This window comes from Schistocerca piceifrons, chromosome 8 (genome assembly GCF_021461385.2).
Source record: "Schistocerca piceifrons isolate TAMUIC-IGC-003096 chromosome 8, iqSchPice1.1, whole genome shotgun sequence".
NCBI lineage: Eukaryota > Metazoa > Arthropoda > Insecta > Orthoptera > Acrididae > Schistocerca > Schistocerca piceifrons.
Window position 1 is genome coordinate 184663583 of NC_060145.1, and position 21010 is coordinate 184684592.

Sequence of the window (21010 nt, forward strand, 5' to 3'; positions counted from 1 at the left end):
CTCAAGTATATCGCCATTGTATAGACCCTCTATATACTCCTTCCACCTTTCTGCTTTCCCCTCTTTGCTTAGGACTGGGTTTCCATCTGAGCTCTTGATATTCATACACGTGGCTCTCTTTTCTCCAAAGGTCTCTTTAATTTTCCTGTAGGCTGTATCTTACTCCTAGTGAGATAAGCCTCTACATCCTTACATTTGTCCTCTAGCCATCTCTGTTTAGCCATTTTGCACTTCCTGTCGATCTCATATTTGAGACGTTTGTATTCCTTTTTGCCTGCTTCATTTACTGCACTTTTATATTTTCTCCTTTCATCAATTAAATTCAAAATTTTTTCTGTTACCCAAGGATTTCTACTAGCCCTCGTCTTTTTACCTACTTGATCCTCTGCTGCCTTCACTACTTCATCCCTCAGAGCTACTGTATTTCTTTCCCCCATTCCTGTCAATTGTTCCCTTATGCTCTCCCTGAAACTCTGTACAACCTCTGGTTCTTTCAGTTTATCCAGGTCCCATCTCCTTAAATTCCCACCTTTTGCAATTTCTTCAGTTTTAATCTCCAGTTCATAACCAATAGATTGTGGTTAGAGTCCACATCTGCCCCTGGAAATGTCTTACAATTTAAAACCTGGTTCCTAAATGTCTGTCATACCATTATATAATCTGATACCTTTTAGTATCTCCAGGATTCTTCCATGTATACAACCCTCTTTTATGATTCTTGAACCAAGTGTTAACTATGATTAAGTTATGCTCTGTGCAAAAGTCTAACAGACGGCTGCCTCTTTCATTTCTTAGCCCCAATCCATATTCACCTACTATGTTTCCTTCTCTCCCTTTTCCTACTGTCGAATTCCAGTCACCCATGACTATTAAATTTTCGTCTCCCTTCACTACCGGAATAATTTTTTTTATCTCATCATACATTTCTTCAATTTCTTCGTCATCTGCAGAGCTAGTTGGCATATAAACTTGTAATACTGTAGTAGGCATGGGCTTCGTGTCTGTCTTGGCCACAATAATGCGTTCACTATGCTGTTTGTAGTAGCTTACCCGCACTCCTATTTTTTTATTCATTATTAAACCTACTCCTGTATTACCCCTATTTGATTTTGTATTTATAACCCTGTATTCACCTGACCAGAAGTCATGTTCCTCCTGCCACCGAACTTCACTAATTCCCACTATATCTAACTTTAACCTATCCATTTCCCTTTTTAAATTCTCTAACCTACCTGCCCGATTAAGGGATCTGACATTCCACGCTCCGATCCGTAGAATGCCAGTTTTCTTTCTCCTGATAACGACGTCCTCTTGAGTAGGCCCCGCCCGGAGATCCGAATGGGGGACTATTTTACCTCCGGAATATTTTACCCAAGAGGACGCCATCATCATTTAACCATACAGTAAAGCTGCATGCCCTCGGGAAAAATTACGGCTGTAGTTTCCCCTTGCTTTCAGCCGTTCGCAGTACCACAACAGCAAGGCCGTTTTGGTTGATGTTACAAGGCCAGATCAGCCAATCATCCAGACTGTTGCCCCTGCAACTACTGAAAAAGCTGCTGCTCCTCTTCAGGAACCACAAGTTTGTCTGGCCTCTCAACAGATACCCGTCCGTTGTGGTTGCACCTATGGTACGGCTATCTGTATCGTTGAGGCACGCAAGCCACCCCACCAACGGCAAGGTCCATGGTTCATGGGAGGAGGAAAAATGAGATAGAGCCAACAGCACCCGGTGTTCCCACGCGGCCACCCATCCAAGTACTAACCGGGCCCGACGTTGCTTAACTACGGTGATCGGACGAGAACTTGCGACGCCGGCCGCTGTGGCCTAGCGGTTCTAGGCGCTTCAGTCCGGATCCGCGCTTCTGCTACGGTCGCAGGTTCGAATCCTGCCTCAGGCACGGATGTGTATGATGTCGTTAGGTTAGTTAGGTTTAAGTAGTTCTAAGTGCAGAGAACTGATGACCTCCGATGTTAAGTCCCATTGTGCGTAGAGCCATGTGAACCATTTTTTCCGTTCTGTTCCGGTTTTCCCGCAGTCCAAGTTTCACTGCCATACAAAGATGTGCTCCAAACGTACATTCTCAGAAAGTTCTTCCTCAGATTTTCTAGTATCCCTACGACGTTCAGACTTCTGACATTCCACGCCCCGACTTGAACGTTATCCTTCCTTTGGTTACTCAATCTTTTTCTCATGGTGACCTCCCCTTCGGCAGTCCCCATCCAGAGATCGGAATGGGAAACTAGTCCGGAATCTTTTGCCAATGGAGAGATCATCATGACACTTCTTCAGTTACAGGCCACGTGTCCGGTGGATACACGTTATGTGTCTTTAATGCTGTGGGGTTTCCATTGCCTTGTGCATCCTCATGTTGTTGGTTATTGCTGATTCTTCCGCCTTTAGGGGGAGTTTCCCCACCCAAAGAACAAGAGAGTGCCCTTAATCTCTGTCCGCTTCTGCACCCTCTGAAAAGGCCGTAGGCATTGTGTCTGTTTTGCTTGTTTCACAGTTCATACACCTTCTTCCTGTTTTCATGCTTGATCTGTGTTCGGTTTTTGACGGGCTCCACTGGGCCCTCTTACCACTAAATCTGAGGGGGATGACATGCGACGAATTGCAGTATACTGTACAGTTCTTGACTTTGTCGTACTGTACCGAGCCTCCAGCCTCGTACAGTCGCTTTACGAGCGCAGCTGTAGGCACAGATAAGGCACTTGCGCCCGAATCACAATGTGTACATGGTTCCCTACTGACAGATGAGAGGGTTATACCACAGCGCGCGCGTCTTTGTGTGTGTGTGTGTGTGTGTGTGTGTGTGACAAGATTGCGCCGGTTCCCAGACATGGCGTAATGTATGAGATCGTATAGAACAAAGAGGCAGGGTAAAGCGCTCTCGTCTTTTGAGTGCGGAAGAGCGAGCAGCGGCGAGGTGGAAGGTCGCCAGAGCGGAGCGTGCAGTCTGCGCTGCAAGACGCTCGTGGGAAACGAGTGCCGTCCTGTGTGTGTGTGTGTGTGTAGGCACTGGCTACCTCTGCCTCGCGGTGTGCGCTGCTCGGCGTGACCCGACGCCGCGTCCACACGCGCCGCTACACGGCCGCGCATTTACATAGAATGTAGCGCTCGCACTACACCGCTCGGCCGGCGTTCGCTGCGCTCTTGTTTTTCCGGCTGACTCTCGTCCTTCGTCGGGTCCCGTGCGAGACGCGTGCCGCTGAGGAGGCGCGCACAGATACGCGTGGCTGCCCGCCGTGCACCGCCGAAAACCACTTACTATTGTTGTGTCGGCGTAAATTGATCCCTGACAGTTGCAGTGGGGTGGGCGCGACAGCTTCTGAGGCCCGTCTCAACCGATAACGTAACGCAATTTTGTAAACTTCTCTATGCCAACGGTTCAGTGGTTCAAATGGCTCTGAGCACTATGGGACTTAACTTCTGAGGTGATCAGTCCCCTAGAACTTACAAGGGAACCTCCCCATCGCACCCCCCTCAGATTTAGTTATAAGTTGGCAGAGTGGATAGGCCTTGAAAAACTGAACACAGATCAATCGAGAAAACAGGAAGAAGTTATGTGGAACTATGAAAAAAATAAGCAAAATACACAAACTGAGTAGTCCATGTGAGATAAGCAATATCAAGGAGAGCGTGAGTGTAGGAGCGCCGTGGTCCTGTGGTTAGCGTGAGCAGCTGTGAAACGAGAGGTCCTTGGTTCAAGTCTTCCTTTGAGTAAAAATTTTAATTTTTGTTTTCAGACAATTATATCTGCCCGTCCGATGCGATCACTTTTTTGGGAGTGATAATCACATCCACAAGAAAACCTAAATCGGGCAAGGTAGAAGAATCTTTTTACCCATTCGCCAAGTGTACAAGTTAGGTGGGTCGGTAACATATTACTGTCATATGACGCACACGCCGTCAACAGTATCGTATAGAATATATCAGACGTGTTTTTCTGTGGAGGAATCGGTTGACCTATGACCTTGCGATCAAATGTTTTCGGTTCCCATTGGAGAGGCACGTCCTTTCGTCTACTAATCGCACGGTTTTGCGGTGCGGTCGCAAAACACAGACACTAAACTTATTACAGTGAACAGAGACGTCAATGAACGAACGGACAGATCATAACTTTGCGAAAATAAAGAAAGTAAATTTTTCACTTGAGGGAGGACTTGAACCAAGGACCTCTGGTTCCGCAGCTGCTCACACTAACCACGGCACCACGGCGCTCCTGAACTTCCGTCGTCCATGTTGTTGCCTATGGCGCAAGGACTACTCAGTTTGTACATTTTGCTTATTTTTTCGTAGTTCCACACAACTTCTTCCTGTTTTCTCGATTGATCTGTGTTCAGTTTTTCAAGGCCTATCCACTGTTCCAACTTATAACCAAATCTGAGGGGGGTGTGATGGGGAGGTTCCCTTGTTAGAACTACTTAAACCTAACAAACCTAAGGACATCACACACATCCATGCCCGAGGCAGGACTCGAACCTGCGACCGTAATGGTCGCGCGGTTCCAGACTGTAGCGCCTAGACTACAGTTCAGTGTTGTCATAGTTCTGTAGACGTCTACTATTTTTGCCTACAGCTGTTAGCGCTTCGCAGTTAAAAGCTGGCAACAGCGCTGCGAGCTGCCAGGGCTCTTCTTACGCCGTCTATAGGTGACAAATATACGTGGCGACAACGTCGCTGTTCTTGGAATACGAGCCAAATCTAAGTAAGGTAACGGGTCTTGGAACATCATATGGAGAAATAATTTATTTTAACACCTAAATGTGTTAACATGGAATGCTTCCTTCATTGCAAGTTTAAATTACGATACTTACAATGTAGTGACACTGTGTAAGGTGGTCATGTCATTGTGACTTTCGTATGGTATCGATGTGCACGTCAGAGAGAGAGAGAGAGAGAGAGAGAGAGAGAGAGAGAGAGTTACACTACTGATCAATAATCTTTGGTCTTGTCGTGGAACGGCCTTTGCCTTTGCGCAGTCTCATACATTCTCAGTTGAAGTGTGGTCGGTGTGGACGTATTCTGTAGAGTTGTGTTGACTTGTGATTGTATCTGTCAGACGAAAAGAAATTCATTGTAAAGACGGTAAGGATGAATATGATAAATATTGGAAAGCGAAACGAATATGGTTTTTTTAATAATGTTATTATTTTTTGGAGAGAAGAGGTTTGAGGTAAGACTGCAAAACTCCGCACCTAATTTGTAGAAATTATTGTAGGAACTAGTTAACTTGGTTCACTTGCTCAGTGCTGAAAGAAAGACCACAGCACTTCCCCAAGGCCTGCATTAATATATAAACGAATTAAGCTGTTTGATTTTCATAGAAATTGTCTGTTAATATTGCTCCCTATTAAATCTTTGTTCACTTTGTTAAGTATAGTATTGTTCAGATCTTTGTTACGGTTGAAGATTATGGGAAGTTTCTCTCTGTCATTTTGAATATATACTTCATTCTAAAATCGTTGTCGTGGAATATTATTTTACAGGAATAGTTACTACCCCCCTCCCAACTTTTTATAATTACACATTACCGCAACTGGTATGCAACAGTTGGATATTTTATTTAGAAATAGAAATCTGGCTTAGCCACTGCCTGCTTGCTGATTGCTATTGTGCTTTCGAGAATTGTCAACAATGTTGTCAAGACGCGAGGTAAGTGTAAATTTCGATAAAGGCCAGATAATGGTTTTACTTCAGTTTCGCATTTAATATGAAGAAAAGTGGCATTCATATCAGTTACAGTTCAAATTAGTTTCTGTTTAGTCAAAGGTTAGCAAACGTGTTTAAGCTGAATAACATTTTGTGGGAACATAGTTTTGCTAATACGTAGACTTTTATACAGTGGGAAGTAAAGTTGGACTAAATTTCATACAGAAAATCATAGTGGGGAGGTTCCAACTGGCATTGATATTTGTTCCGGCGACATAGCAATATCTTACGTTCTGTATCGGCGCTATCGATACAGGCACGCCAGACATAACCATGCAGCTGCGCTTAGTCTCTCGCTAGGGGGCGCCGCGCCACCACGTAAGAAAAAATGGTTCAAATGGCTGTAAGCGCTATGGGACTTAACGTCTGAGGTCATCAGTCCCCTAGACTTAGAACTACTTAAACCTTACTAACCTAAGGAGATCACACACATCCATGACCGAGGCAGGATTCGAACCTGTGACTGTAGGAGCAGCGCGGTTCCGGACTGAAGTGCCTAGAACCGCTCGGCCACAACGGCCAGCGCCACGTAAGAGCGACGCTACTGTAGCCCACGCTCTGCCACAAGGCCGTAGCCAATAGACTTGTAAAAAGAATTGAGAATGGTCACAACGGCAACATCAGCACTTTTGACTCAGTCTGGCTTGATGGCTTTATATGTAGAGTCGATAGGTTGTTTACAACGTATCCCCTAGACTGATTCGTTCCTGGAGCAGGAGGAAAGTCTTCGCCACAAGCGGCATTTACTGTGGCGTCATTACAAAACTTTTTTGTCTTACTTACAAAATGTTACAGCTTTTGTCTTTTACGGCTTGCATAGCTCATTAGTACGTTTCACAAACGCATTTCCACATCTGTGAAACACGTCCTTAGTTTACTTACGAATTTTTCATGCATAGAACTTTAAAAGCTAAGAATAATACTTGGACTTTAAATATGTAGCCCTACTCCTATATGTACAACGAATAAAATTATTTTGAATCATACATAAACAGAAGTATCCTTAACCGAAAACTAATAAAGGTTTACAGCTTTTGCAGAGTTACTACGATGAGACAAGAGCGTGATACAGTGACTTACAAGTAGAAAACACGCCATATACGACGTTTTAAAAGTTAACATCCTGCATCTCTCAATTGCTCTTTTATCATGGAATAATAACGGGAGCCACGTGCACGAGTTGTTTCAGAGAGACACACACGCTTCATTTACATCCTATACGTACTTTTAACTTTTAGATTTACGGTGCTCAGAATGGAAGGGAGGGAAGTAGTGAATCAACTGCGCAGTACTAAAGATGAATGTTACAACTAGCGAAAGTGTTTAATTTCGGAATATATGTGTTTATTTTGTATTCTTGACAGCCTTTTTCTATATAGTAATCACGTCCATGCAAATAGACGAATGGAGAAAGAACAATTACTAACGTTCATGAAAATGAGGATCGATTTTTAGCCTACAGAACTCCCGAACATAGGACGGAAGACATCCGATTACGTTCTGTGTATAAAGACGTGGCGAGAACACCCCTCCCTCGCAAGTGATTCGCAGTTTCAAAATTTTCTTGAAGCCCGTTACTGCGTCAGATAATTTGTTACAGGAGGCACAGTTCCGTCCTGTGAGATGTGCTACACGGAAGAACGTCATGAGAACCCCTTAAACGGGCGGTAGGAGAGTTTTATAAATTGTCTATAAGGATTGGGCTGTCCGCGGGCGGCTATTTGTAAATCTCTCGGGAGAGACAGACAGGCGCCGCTTAAATATCAACTGTTTTTGTAGGGGGGCGACGCGCCTGCATCCACAGAAGGGCATACACGGGCGCAGTCTTGCTGAGGCCGTTGCATCTCGGTGCGCATGCGCGAGTGGCCTGTCCCCGGGGCCGATTGTAAACTCCACAGCTCGCCGTAGATTTATACGACCGCCGGCACCAAATCCGATTCTCCTAATTAAAGCGCAGACCGGGGTACACCGGCGCGCCATTGTACCCTGCGCAGAATACTAATGCCTCCAATCCTTGTTGCAGCTTGTCCCGGAATTTTTAATTTCGTTAGCGCTATTCGTACTTTTTTTGTTTCCGCCTGAACTCGTCGCAAAGCAGTTGGATTCCTCTCTTTGGTATTTCTTCTTGAGATCGGGCAGAGGTTCTTCTTGCGTTTATGTGACATTCCCGTCCGACTTCTAAGATACAAAAAAAACCAATAATTAAGTGTATCCCTAGTTTAATGAGAGCAGTGATATTTCTTCCGATTTAGTCCTCATCAACCTCATCAGCAACACAATCATCGGGATTTACATTTACATTTCTTTAAAATGGCACAGACGGTTATCATGAAAGATAGAAACGATATTATTTTGACACACACACCCAGTGACAAAAGTCATGGGATACCTCCTAACATCGTATCGGATCTCCTTTTGCCAGGCCCAGTGCAGAAATTCCACGTGGCACAGACTCAATAAGTCATTGGAGGTCCCCTTGCAGAAATACTGAGCCATGCTGCCCCTAAAGCCGTCCATAATTGCGAAAGTGCTGCCGGTGCAGGGTTTTTTTGTACGAACTTCCTTCTCAGTTGTGTCCAATAAAAGTTCGATGGGATTCATGACGGGAGATCTGGGTGGCTAAATCATTCTCTCGAATTGTCCAGAATGTTCTTCAGACCAGTCGCGAAAAGTTGTGGCCTGGTGACATGGCCCACTGTCATCCGTAAAAATTCCGTCGCTGTTTGGAAACATGAAGTTCTTGAATGGCTGCATATGGTCTGCAATTAGCCGAACGTTAGCCTTGGGCCTAATTTCGCTGCTTGTCTCCGTAAATCATGCGATGTTTCGGCACCAGTTCTTGAAGCACGCAGCGAGGCCGGAGATTATATTCTACTCCAGTTACACTATTACAAACGGCTATTATGAACGTGTTTTGTCTCTGACGGAATACTGCAGCGGTATCGTCGGGTGCTACTTACAACAGAAGGTTTTTTTGTTATTGTTTTTTCTCCTTTTCTACAATATAATCTGTGTAATCCCCTTTCGCCATAATTTCGTCTATTGTAGCCTGCATAAAACCCACAGTCATTGGTGACTCCTTCCCGAAGATCAGGCAATAGTGAGATGCCTCCCTGTCGATTTTCCCCTTCGTTTTCTTCGACTCACACAAAAGTTATGGCGTACATAGATCCAAATTTTGGTTATCTTTAAAGATATTAATTGTTGCTCTTTAAGATGCAGTTCTGTTGAACTTTCTAGTTCGCTCATCATTATCATTACATTATCATTATCATTATCATTATCATTATTATTATTATTATTATTTCACGAAGTGTGTACAACGACTGCAACACGTTCTATACAGCTTCATTCTTTGCTGTATCTGTATTCCGACACGTATCCACTGGTCGCTTTCCACTTTCTTGTGCCTGATCCTTAACCAGCAAGTAACTTTTGTATGTCCATCCTTTTAGCAGGAGGTCTAGTAATCGGTCATTTTTTTAATGCCACCCAGTCTTCCTTCTTGTATGTCATCTTTCCTTCACTGACTTTTCATTTCATATCAGTATATCTTCCAACCAAGACATTTTCCCTACTGCCATCATTTCCACTAGTCTATTTTTCTCTCTCATGTTTAGAGGTATTTCTCCATTCGTCATCCTATCAGTCCATTTCAGTTTTAGCACTTTTCTCCACAACCGTATTTCAAAACTACCCAAAAATAGAATTTTTTTTGGCTGTCCACTATTCGCTGCAACACAAAACACACTTCACAGAAAACACTTAGCCAATATCTGTTTCGCCGGCCGAAGTAGCCGTGCGGTTAAAGGCGCTGCAGTCTGGAACCGCAAGACCGCTACGGTCGCAGGTTCGAATCCTGCCTCGGGCATGGATGTTTGTGATGTCCTTAGGTTAGTTAGGTTTAACTAGTTCTACGTTCTAGGGGACTAATGACCTCAGCAGTTGAGTCCTATAGTGCTCAGAGCCATTTGAACCAATATCTGTTTCAGTTCTATTGGAATTCATTTTTTATCAACAAACCTTTCACCACTTCGAAAAATGTATAATTCTTATATCCGCTAGGGGGTTTGTATTCCCACGAGATCAGATTAAAGAAAAACTTCGAAGGAATTCAGAGGCGTGCTGCTAGATTTTTTTTATCGGTAGGTTCGGTCAGTACGCGTGTATTACGGCGATGATACGTAAACTCGAGCGGGAATCCCTGAAGGAAAGACTATGTTCTTTTCGCGGAACACTATAGAGAAAATCTAGAGAACCGGCATTTGAAGCTGAATGTAGAACGATTCTACTGCTGCCAACGCACTTGTCGCGAAAGGACCGCGAAGAAAAGATAAATTAGGACTGGTAAGGAGGCATATAGACAGGATCCAGCATGAGATTTTCACTCTGCAGCGGAGTGTGCGCTGTTATTAAACTTTCCTGGCAGATTAAAATTGTGTGCCGAACCGAGACTCGAATTCGGGACCTTTGCCTTTCGCGGGCAAGTGCTCTAGCATTTTTTTTGATAAAAACATTTATTAAAAAAACAGTGTTACACATTCCAAATACATAATGAGTTATACACACATGAAGTTATTTAAACAAAACGGTTTGATCGTTTCAATTACGCTGGCGTTAAGGAAAGACAACAGAAGATTGTGTTACTGACTAAATTACCAGAAAGAATTATGTTAAACATCAAGAAAAATTTTTTAAAGACATTCAAACTTCAATCTGAAGAAGTAAAATCTGCACTTTGAATTACATGAGATACAATCTTTACAGAAGCATAATTAGTTCTTTATGATGGATATCAGCAAGTTGGTGGGATAATTTTAAATATAAAACAATTTAATAATCATCTGAGCTACCAAAGCACGACTCACGCCCCGTCCTCATAGCTCTATTTCCGCCAGTACCTCGTCTCCTGCAGGAGAGTTCCTGTGAAGTTTGGAAGGTAGGAGACGAGGTACTAGCGGAAGTAAAGCTGTGAGGACGAGGCGTGAGTCGTGCTTGGGTAGATCAGATGGTGGAGCACTTGCCCGCGAAAGGCAAAGGTCCCGAGTTCGAGTCTCGGTTCGGCACACGGTTTTAATCTGCCAGGAAAGTTTCATATAGACAGTAGTTTTTCCCTCGGTCTGTTTTCGAGTGGAACAGGAAAAGGAATAACTAACAATGGTGCAATGTACCCTCCACCATGCACCATGCAGTGGTTTACGGAGTATGCTTCTAGATGTTGAAATGGGCCACCCTGTATATCTGGTTCATGTGCATATGATCTAGCAGCTATTGCCGGGGAGAGTGATCGGTCTCCTGTTGGTGATTTCCAGCACGTCGGCGTGGGCGGCGCGGTCGCAGGGAGCAACGCACGCGCTCCAGTCGCGAGGTCAGCGCGGCCGATAGCGGAGACTGAAGCAAGGGGTTCTCCGATCAGCCGCCTCGAGACAGCTGGGTCGATCACGTCGAGTGAAAGGGCGCCGTTATACTTACAATTATCACAAGGGGCCCCATTACCGGCCCTTATTAGGGAATCGCCCGTGCGCCGCTCGCAGGGCTGGCGGGCGTAATTGGGGAAAGCGCGCTGTGCGCACCGCCCGGATCTACGCTGATTGGCGCGGAAGAGCGTCGCCGTGATGACACGAGCCGGGGCCCGCTGACGAAATTATGGCGCCGGCAGTTACGGCGTGAAATACGCCCGCGCGTTTTCTCAATTAATTGGCCGCAAGTGGAGCGCACTGTTGTCTCGCGGTATTTATGCCCCCTTGCCTTAAACAGCGAAACGGGAGACGTAAGCCTGCTGCAATAAATACGGAGCACCGTGACGTCGCTGCGCCGTGGATCGTGATTAAAGCTGCTGTCAATCCGTCAGCGTGCGCAGCGCGTCTGCTGCGAACGATGGACGAAAATCCCTTCTGGCGGCAATGTCTTCATTCCGCCGCGAGACGTTGTCTGTAAACTATTGGCCGCAGAGTCGTCTGACAAATGGCTGAAAACAAATATAGACAGGCATTTTTCAATTCATCTCTAGTTCAACCGATCATTCTCATCCCACGCTTGTGCGTTGTTTTGACACCTTTGTCGCCTGCGTGCGCATACATCATATGTGTGTGTGTGTGTGTGTGTGTGTGTGAGAGAGAGAGAGAGAGAGAGAGAGAGAGAGAGAGTGAGGGGGGGGGAGGGGGGGGAGGGAGGGAGGGAGGGAGAGAGGGAGGGAGGGAGGGAGGCGTGGAGGGGGGCGAGAGAGAGAGAGGGAGAGGGGGCGCTGGAGGGGGAAAGGGCGTAGAGGGGTGAGAGAGGCGTGGGGAGAGAGGGGGGAGGGTAGAGAGGGGAGCAAGAGAGAGAGAGAGAGAGAAGAGGAGAGGAGAAAAAGAAATGTGTCGAACCAAAACTGGCATTTTGAAACAAACGAGCAGAACGCGGCAAGTGCTATAACCCGATTTCGCAGAAACCTCGCTCAGCGGAAGAGGCATTAAAATAAACGAACAAATGTCTCTAATCATCCGTAGTTACTCGACCGTTTCTGGAAAGAGGGACGGTCAAAGATTTCGAGCCATTTTCCAGGTACTTTATATGCCTTTCACCCTGCGATATTCTCAGACGTAGTAGTAGCACTGTAGATAGCTTTGTGGCTTCTTAATTTTGCGACCCGCGTTCGGAACCCGATTATTACATTAATTTCTGTTTCTCGTGTATATGCCCATGTCTGTAGGGCATTACTACATGAATTTTTTCCCGTGTATATTGATATAAAGTTATTCTTAATCGTCTACTAATGGTCTGTTACATAAATGAATTAAAAAAGGGAAATAAAAAATTATTTGAAATTGTATTTGTTTAAATTTTTGTCGGGCTTTTTAATTCACAGTCAGTTTCAAGGATCAGTGCCGCGCGGGATTAGCCGCGCGGCCTCAGGCGCTACAGTCATGGACTGTGCGGCTGGCTCAGGCGGAGGTTCGAGTCCTCCCTCGGGCATGGGTGTGTGTGTGTTTGTTCTTAGGATAATTTAGGTTAAGTAGTGTGTAAGCTGAGGGACTGATGACCTTAGCAGGTAAGTCCCATAAGATTTCACACACACATTTTTCGAGGACCAGTTCTCGGAGCCGGCCGAAGTGGCCGTGCGGTTAAAGGCGCTGCAGTCTGGAACCGCGAGACCGCTACGGTCGCAGGTTCGAATCCTGCCTCGGGCATGGATGTTTGTGATGTCCTTAGGTTAGTTAGGTTTAACTAGTTCTAAGTTCTAGGGGACTAATGACCTCAGCAGTTGAGTCCCATAGTGCTCAGAGCCCTTTGAACCATTTTTGAACCAGTTCTCGGAAAATTGATCCGTTACGTATGGTTCGCCGCGAAATTATTGCGAACACACGAAATCTTCAACAGTGTTAACGATGTTTCTTTCCAGAGTGAGATTCATACGGAGACATTTCATTATGGCAAACCTGCCTCCCGCGATACTAGTGGTGAGCGGAATATTTGTGTTTGGAATGTTTCCACGATTGTTATCATCCAAGAGAATGCATCAAATCTTCCTGAAGGATAATCATATGAGTGAAACATAACTAACCTAAGAACTGATAAGAAGATGAAATATCAGAATATGAGAATCTTTAAAGATTTTATCCCCTCAACATATCATACACACACATATTATATAAAAGATGTATGGTGCTTCTTGTGAAATCCAATTGTGATTTTACAAGTAACATAAAACCCTTGTGTCATCTAATTGGATAAGAAACATTGATGTAGTAAGCTTCTACGGCCGTGGGTAGATAAATGAAAACAATAAACATAAAATAAATAAAAACAATAATAGCGTTTCGTAAAGAGGCGCAAAATTAGAAAGCATCGACACAGACCGCTGAGGCAATACTTCGTCTGAGGATATCGTGCGATAAAATACACACAAAGCACCTCGAAAACACTACGAAAATTTTGATAGTTATTTTTTAGAAAAAGTCGTACATCAACGGATAAGTCGAGAGACCTGATTCGCATATTTTGACTTCTCTTCCACTGGGCGAAATTCTGGGAAATCTGGTAGTAGCACTTGTGCTCTCCTCGTCAGCCAACTATCTCCAAAAGTATCGATGTCTGGAATTCATTTTCTAAAAACAGAACATAAAACACTGAAATTAATCACGATTATCACAAAACTGATAATTTTACGTGCTGTAATTAAATAAATGCTCCACCATCCGGTTCTGTGAGCCATTTACTTCAAAAAACTATAGTTTCCACGCCTTGGTGTTACTAGGATTTCTGTTCTACATGCTAATATGGCCTGAGGGGACAATTATATGAAGGTGTACTTCATACAACCATAAGCTGTTTTATACTCTATCAATAATGTTCCTGAAATACGAAATAATCCCCTAACATTACACCAAGACCACATGAGACACTGTTTCAGTAAAAAGGTTCAAATGGTTCAAATGGCTCTGAGCACTATGCGACTTAACTTCTGAGGTCATCAGTCGCCTAGAACTTAGAACTAATTAAACCCAGCTACCCTAAGGACATCACACACATCCATGCCCGAGGCAGGATTCGAAAGTGCGACCGTAGCGGTCGCTCGGTTCCAGACTGTAGCGCCTAGAACCGCACGGCCACTTCGGCCGGCTCAGTAAAAAGGAAGTTTGCCTGTGTTAAGGAGCTCTTGGTACGTTGCAGGAAAAAAGGCAGTTCTGTTGTTGAAAGAAATCACAATCTCATTACCAGCAAAGAAAGGAAGTTTAGGTTTTAAAGTCCCGTCGACAACGAACTGATTAAAGGCGGGGCAAAAGATGTGATTAGACAACTTAATAATTGTTCCATCGTGTGGGACCACAGTTATGTCGAATTTTTTGAAAGAAATGTCTACCACTTGACTGAAAATTGCTCATTTATTTCACACAAGCGTGATTTCGGCTGTATAGCCTTTCAAGTGCCTGTTGAAATGTTACTAATGTTAAGTAGACAGGTCATATACGTCATAACACTTCGACATTTACCGGGTGGATATAATTAAACTCGGCCGGAGTGGCCGAGCGGGTCTCGGCGCTACAGTCTGGAACCGCGCGACCGCTGCGGTCGCAGGTTCGAATCCTGTCTCGGGCATGGATGTATGTGATGTCCTTCGGTTAGTTAGGTCTAAGCAGTTCTAGGGGACTGATGACCTCAGAAGTTAAGTCCCATAGTACTCAGAGCCATTTGAACCATTTGAACCCTATTTACCACATTATAACACGGGAACTGATTCCCGTGTGAGTACCAAACTTTGTAGCATTAATGTCCAGAGTATGGGGTGCATGATTTCCAAGCACCACAGCGCCACCCTCCAGTTCCAACTATAGCCACCAAGTGCCATGATCATTCATCGTGATTCATAGCCTCACTTACCTGACCAATCGCAGTGCACTGGTTGACGTGTCAACATGAGCGTGGACAAAAGGAACAGGACATTATTGGTGAAGCTCTATCATCAAAATAACAGTACGGCTGCAGATGCACCTAGAGAATATCGCCTGCTGAAAGGATTACGGAAGGGTCCTCTTTATCCCCCTGCTGTGCGGAGCATATAGAAGTTGTTCGAATCAACTGGAGAACTGGGTGTCGCTCCGGGAAGAGGTCGACGACCGGTTGCACCACAGGTGGTTGATGAAATCGCTGTTGCTATGGCAGACATCGCTGCGCGCAACTCCCGATCGTCAGGCAGTGCGTGTGCCGCATCACGACCCTTGAGCATCCCGTGGTCCACTCTAAGAAAGGTGCTTTGAACCATTCTCAAATGGTATACGTACAAGATCCATATCGTACAGCAGCTTGCACCACAGGACACGCAACGACGTGTTGACTTCGCTGTTCAATTTCTCGCAAGCATTGAAGTTGACGAGGGCTGGCCCTGGACCATCCTATGCACAGACGAGGCTCAGATTTTTCTGACGAGTGAGATGAACACACACAACTGCCGAGAGTCATTGTGCATGAAGTTCCTCTGTATGGTGAACGTGTCACCGTATCGTGAGGCTTCACGGCTACGCTCATCATTGTTCCATACTTTTTTGAACTGGTAGGCGCTCAAGAACCAAAGAAGTGCAGTGAAACTGGCCAGCGTTACTGCGATATGCTTGGCCAGCATGTCATACCCGTCCTTCAGGAGCGAGACGCACTGAACTCAATAGTTTTCATGCCAAATGGGCCTCACCGCACATCGTTCATGAAGTTCATCTACTTCTCCGAAACACATTTGGAAACGATAGAATTATCAGCGATCATTTCTAACTGCTTGGTCAGCACGGTCAGCTGATCTCACTCCCTGTGACTTGTGGTTGTGGGGCTAACGGAAGGACGGGGCTTACCAGGGCAACACTCACACACATAGTGATCTGAAACGCAATCTATTAAGAGAGGTGGCCAGCATACCTATGGAGATCCTTCGTCCTGCTGTGGAGTATGCAACCCTGCGCTTTCAGACTCTTCTGGACACTGATGGGCTCCATATTGGGCCCCTTCTGTAGTGGTAATGGCACTGGTATGTAACGGTATGATGAACCGTAACAGCACATTAAAAGTGTTTCAGTCTAACTGACTCTGCATGATTTCTCTTCCCCATGTCCATGACATTAATGACAACAAATTTGGCCCTCCTACGGTAATTGGTTTCCGTGCTATTACGTGATAATTATAACCATCCCGTACTTGAGAATGGCTGTGAAGCCGAAATCATGATCGTGTGAACTATTTACAGTCAAATGGCGGAAATTTCTTTCTAAAAATTACGGGCCAAAGTTAGGAAGGAAATTACCCGTGTCCTCAAAACAGCCATGGCAGTGCAAACTGTAACCGGTGCAGAAAGCTGACGGATAATCTAAATCTAGATACCAGGACGGGCATTTGAACACCAAATTATATTACCACCATTCATACAATTCCACATGAAGGTATTATTATTATTATTATTATTATTATTATTATTATTATTATTACTACTACTATCAACATCAACATCAACATCAACATCATCATCATCATCATCATCATCAAGATCATCAACATCACTTTTATTGCAGAATTCTAGTTGCTGTATAGCTATGGCCACACACTGATTACAATTTTGCAATCTTTTGCTAGACATTAGCCACACTACCTACGGCATTTCTTTGTGGCAATAAAGTAATAAATCAAAAAGTGGTTATTGTATGCTATTCTCATGTTCTGCCTAGATGGTACTTACAAACCTGAACAAATATTCAGTTATCTATCTGTAGCTTTTAAAACAAATCTAACAGGTCATATAGAAAACCATTTTATTGTTAATTGTCCGCCCCCAGTAGCTGAGTGGTCAACGCGACAGAATGTCAATCATCAGGGCCCGGGTTCGATTTCCGGCTGGATCGGAGATTTTCTCCGCTCAGGGACTGGGTGTTGTGTTGTCCTAATCATCATCATTTCATCCCCATCGACACTCAAGTCGCCGAAGAGGCGTCAAATCTAAAGACTTGCACCCGGCCAACGGTCTACCCGACGGGAGGCCCTAGCCACACGACACTTTCTTTATTGTTAATTTAGGTGCACAGTCATTAATACAGATTGAACTGAGAATATCCAAATATGTACCGACGGCGTTTTATCAATTTTTGTTGTACTACCAGTAGGATTTTTACAGAATGCTACTTTGTCTATCCCGTGTTACATTTTCGTCTTGTTACTCGCATCAGTGCATCCAGGATCTAAAATTTGTTTTATGTCGGAATCTGTTCTTTGTTAAGCTTACGTAGCTTCCTGCCAGGGTACGACTTAAACTGATATACTCCTGTACTCTGTATTGTCAAAACAAACTTTAGGCCGGCCGGTGTGGCCGTGCGGTTCTAGGCGCTTCAGTATGGAACCGCGTGACCGCTACGGTCGCAGGTTCGAATCCTGCCTCGGGCATGGATGTGTGTGATGTCCTTAGGTTACTTAGGTTTCTAAGTTCTAGGGGACTGATGACCTCAGACGTTAAGTCCCATAGTGCTCAGAACCATTTGAACCATTTGAACAAACTGTAGAGTCATATTTTCAGTGTACAGAATGCTGTATGGGCACATACCGAAAGCCAGTAATAATAATAATAATAATAATAATAATAATAATAATACTTCAAAGAAAGAAGTTTGTTAGCGTGATCGTCACGACGCAACAGACAGAAAAGAAGCACGTAGTTAAGTTTGGGAGTAAGAGGCTTGGCGAAATCACTCCACCATTCACAAGGAATGATTTAGGAAATGAACGAATGACATAAGTATCAAGAACCTAGCTCACTCCAATCGCCACTGCAGACTTCCCACTTAGCCGAGCCCACCCTGACCTATTTTAGGTCGCAAATACGGGAGGGTACGCAACTTAGGTTTCCTGATTGCTGCTTCGTAGACAGAAGGGTCGCTTCATAAATCATTGTGCGGATGTTGGCCGCTGAGCTGGCTTTCCACGACATTTACAGGGGTTGCGTGGTCCGTTCGCGCGGCGCGCCGTGCACAAAGGCTGGAAGACGAGTGGTCCTGCGCCGACTCCGGAACACGCCGCCGAGGTAGGACGAGGCAGCGCGGAGATTAATTTGATTAGCGTGATCGCTCGTGACCTCTGCCAGAGCCAATTTGGCCATCACCGCGTCCGCGACCGCCCGTCCTGTTGCGATCCCAATCGGAGACTTCCACGGCACGACTGGAGTCTGCCCCTCTCTCTCTCTCTCTCTCTCTCTCTCTCTCTCTCTCTCTCTTCCATCCATCCATCCATCCCTCTCTCTCTTTCGGAGACCACTCGCCAGCAGGTAATTTCATTAACGCGGCTCGAGTTCACGTCTACTCCATCGTCCCGGATCTGGAGTCTTTAGCAGACGGCCGCTTGCAGGTTGGCTTTTCCAACAGCCTGCTTATAACCAGTCTTCTCGTACTGCGAGCAGGAAGGCGACGGCGGCAGAATGTGTGTGCCACTAGCGCCAGTGATTCGACTTTACCGAACGACGTGGCGCAGGAACTCGAATTCGAGAGGAAGAGGTAGGAAACCTTCGTCCTGTCATCATATCTGTATTTCTCGTGGTTTCCATAAATCGGTTAAGGTGAACGTCAGTTGATTCCTTTAAGGGGGGGTAGACGTTAAACGGGCCGTCTTGGAGCAGGAGACACACCACAGGACCTTTTTAATTCCCACTGTCTATACTTTTACGAATAAATTCATAAAACTTTGTCAGCATGACCAGGAAGGATTCAGGATTCACACTCATAGCAGTGGAAGTTCAAAAACATAAGAAAATTAATTTTGTTTTACATGTGAAAGCTCATTTTTTCACTTACTGTTGGCTGCGTTTGTTGCTGTAGGTACACGTTTCTTCATAAGTAAGAGAGATTCTTCGATGAATTTTGCACAGAATACAAACCATACTTACAGGTGTATGAAACTCCAGAAATTATTTAATTTATGAAAAAATGAAGGTGCTGTTACATTTTAAACTTCATGTTTAGAAAAAACTAAAATTTTATAGTTAATTATCTCAATTTTTACCACAGTTTTCAATAGATTTGGAAAATTCTAGAGTTTCATACACCTGTAACTCTGGTTTGTACGCTGTGTAAAATCCATGGAAGAATTTCCCTTACTTATAAAGAAAAGTGTACCTATAGCAACAAATGCAGTCAATGGTAAGTGAAAAAAAGGTCAACTTTCAAATGTAAAAAAAATAAGAAAATATTTTTGAACTTTCACTGCTGTAAGTGTAAACCCTGAATCCTTTCTGGTCATTTTAACAAAGTTTTATGAATTTATTCGTAAAAGTATAGACAGTGGAAATTAAAATGTCTTCTGGTGCCTCTCCTGCTCCACGTCGTCCCGTTTGATGTCCTGCCCCCTTTAATAAGGCCGACCGGTGTGGCCGTGCGGTTAAAGGCGCTTCAGTCTGGAACCGCGTGACCGCTACGGTCGCAGGTTCGAATCCTGCCTCGGGCATGGATGTGTGTGATGTCCTTAGGTTAGTTAGGTTTAATTAGTTCTAAGTTCTAGGCGACTGATGACCTCAGAAGTTGAGTCGCATAGTGCTCAGAGCCATTTGAACCCTTTAAGAAGACTTCACTCAGTTTTCTTCCTCTCCCTTTTGCAATCCATACTTATCGTTCCTGATGAATTCTTCGCTCTCCCTCTCGCGATTAGAAACAATATGGATAGGCAAGTCAAAAAGTCAAGACAATTTTTTTACTGGGAAAACGACATTTCTTCACTGAATCTCAAACAACCTCTACACACTTCGTTCATTGACCCATACCTTGACACGCTCCCTAACTTCATTCTAGAATAAGCTTTGCAGCATTGTTTACATACACTGATGCACAGTGTCCACCAGGAGTAAACTTGGCTTCACGCAGGTGAGATTCCATCGACTCCACGGTTGACGTCCAGATGCCTCACATCAAAAAGGCCGTGTCTACGGCAGGTTATAGCACTGAAGAAGACAAACCCCGCGAAGACAATAACAAACAAACTGCGTCAGAACAGTGCGTTCTATATAACGGTCATTTTAAAAGGTTTTTCAACGATCATACCTACCTTCATTACGCACGAAGATTCATGTTTTGCTATTTAGTCGCAAACAGACCATACTGAGTCCGAGGCTGCGTACAAAATATGGATTGATTCTTTCAGAGAAGAAAACAGTGCTGTTTTCTTCTTTGCAAGAATTTTCTGTTTTACTGCACAAAGGATCTCTTTGATCCCATTATTTTGTTACGTTATTCTCGTTGATCAAATGGTTCAAATGGCTCTGAGCACTAACATCTTACGCTAAGGGCAACACACACACACACCCATGCCCAAGAGAGGACTTAAACCTCCGGCGGGGGCAGCCGCCTACCTGGTGGCGTTGGAGGCACGTGACGCAATAATGACAGTATGTGAGTGGAGCAGATACAGACGCGGGAACACCCTAGCGAAAATATGGGCTGGAAATGGGGAAATCCATTGAAATAAACGACTTTGATAAACGGCAAATTATTATCACGCAGAGCCTGTGAACGGGTATATCGAAATTGGCGAAGCTGGTCGATCGTTCACGTGCTACCGTCGTGCGTATCTACGGAAAGTGGTAAAAACATAGTGAAACTACCACTAGGTAGACGCCCATGAGTCTTATCGGAACGTGGGATTCGGAGGCTTGTCCACTCTGTAATGTAGGATAGATGATGATCTGTGGCATCCCTGCCGAGAGAGCACAATGCAGGTTCACGGACAAGTGTTTCGGAGTACACCGTTCATCGTACAATGTTGAACGTGGGGTTGTGCAGCAGACCATGCCTAGGTGGTCACATTCTG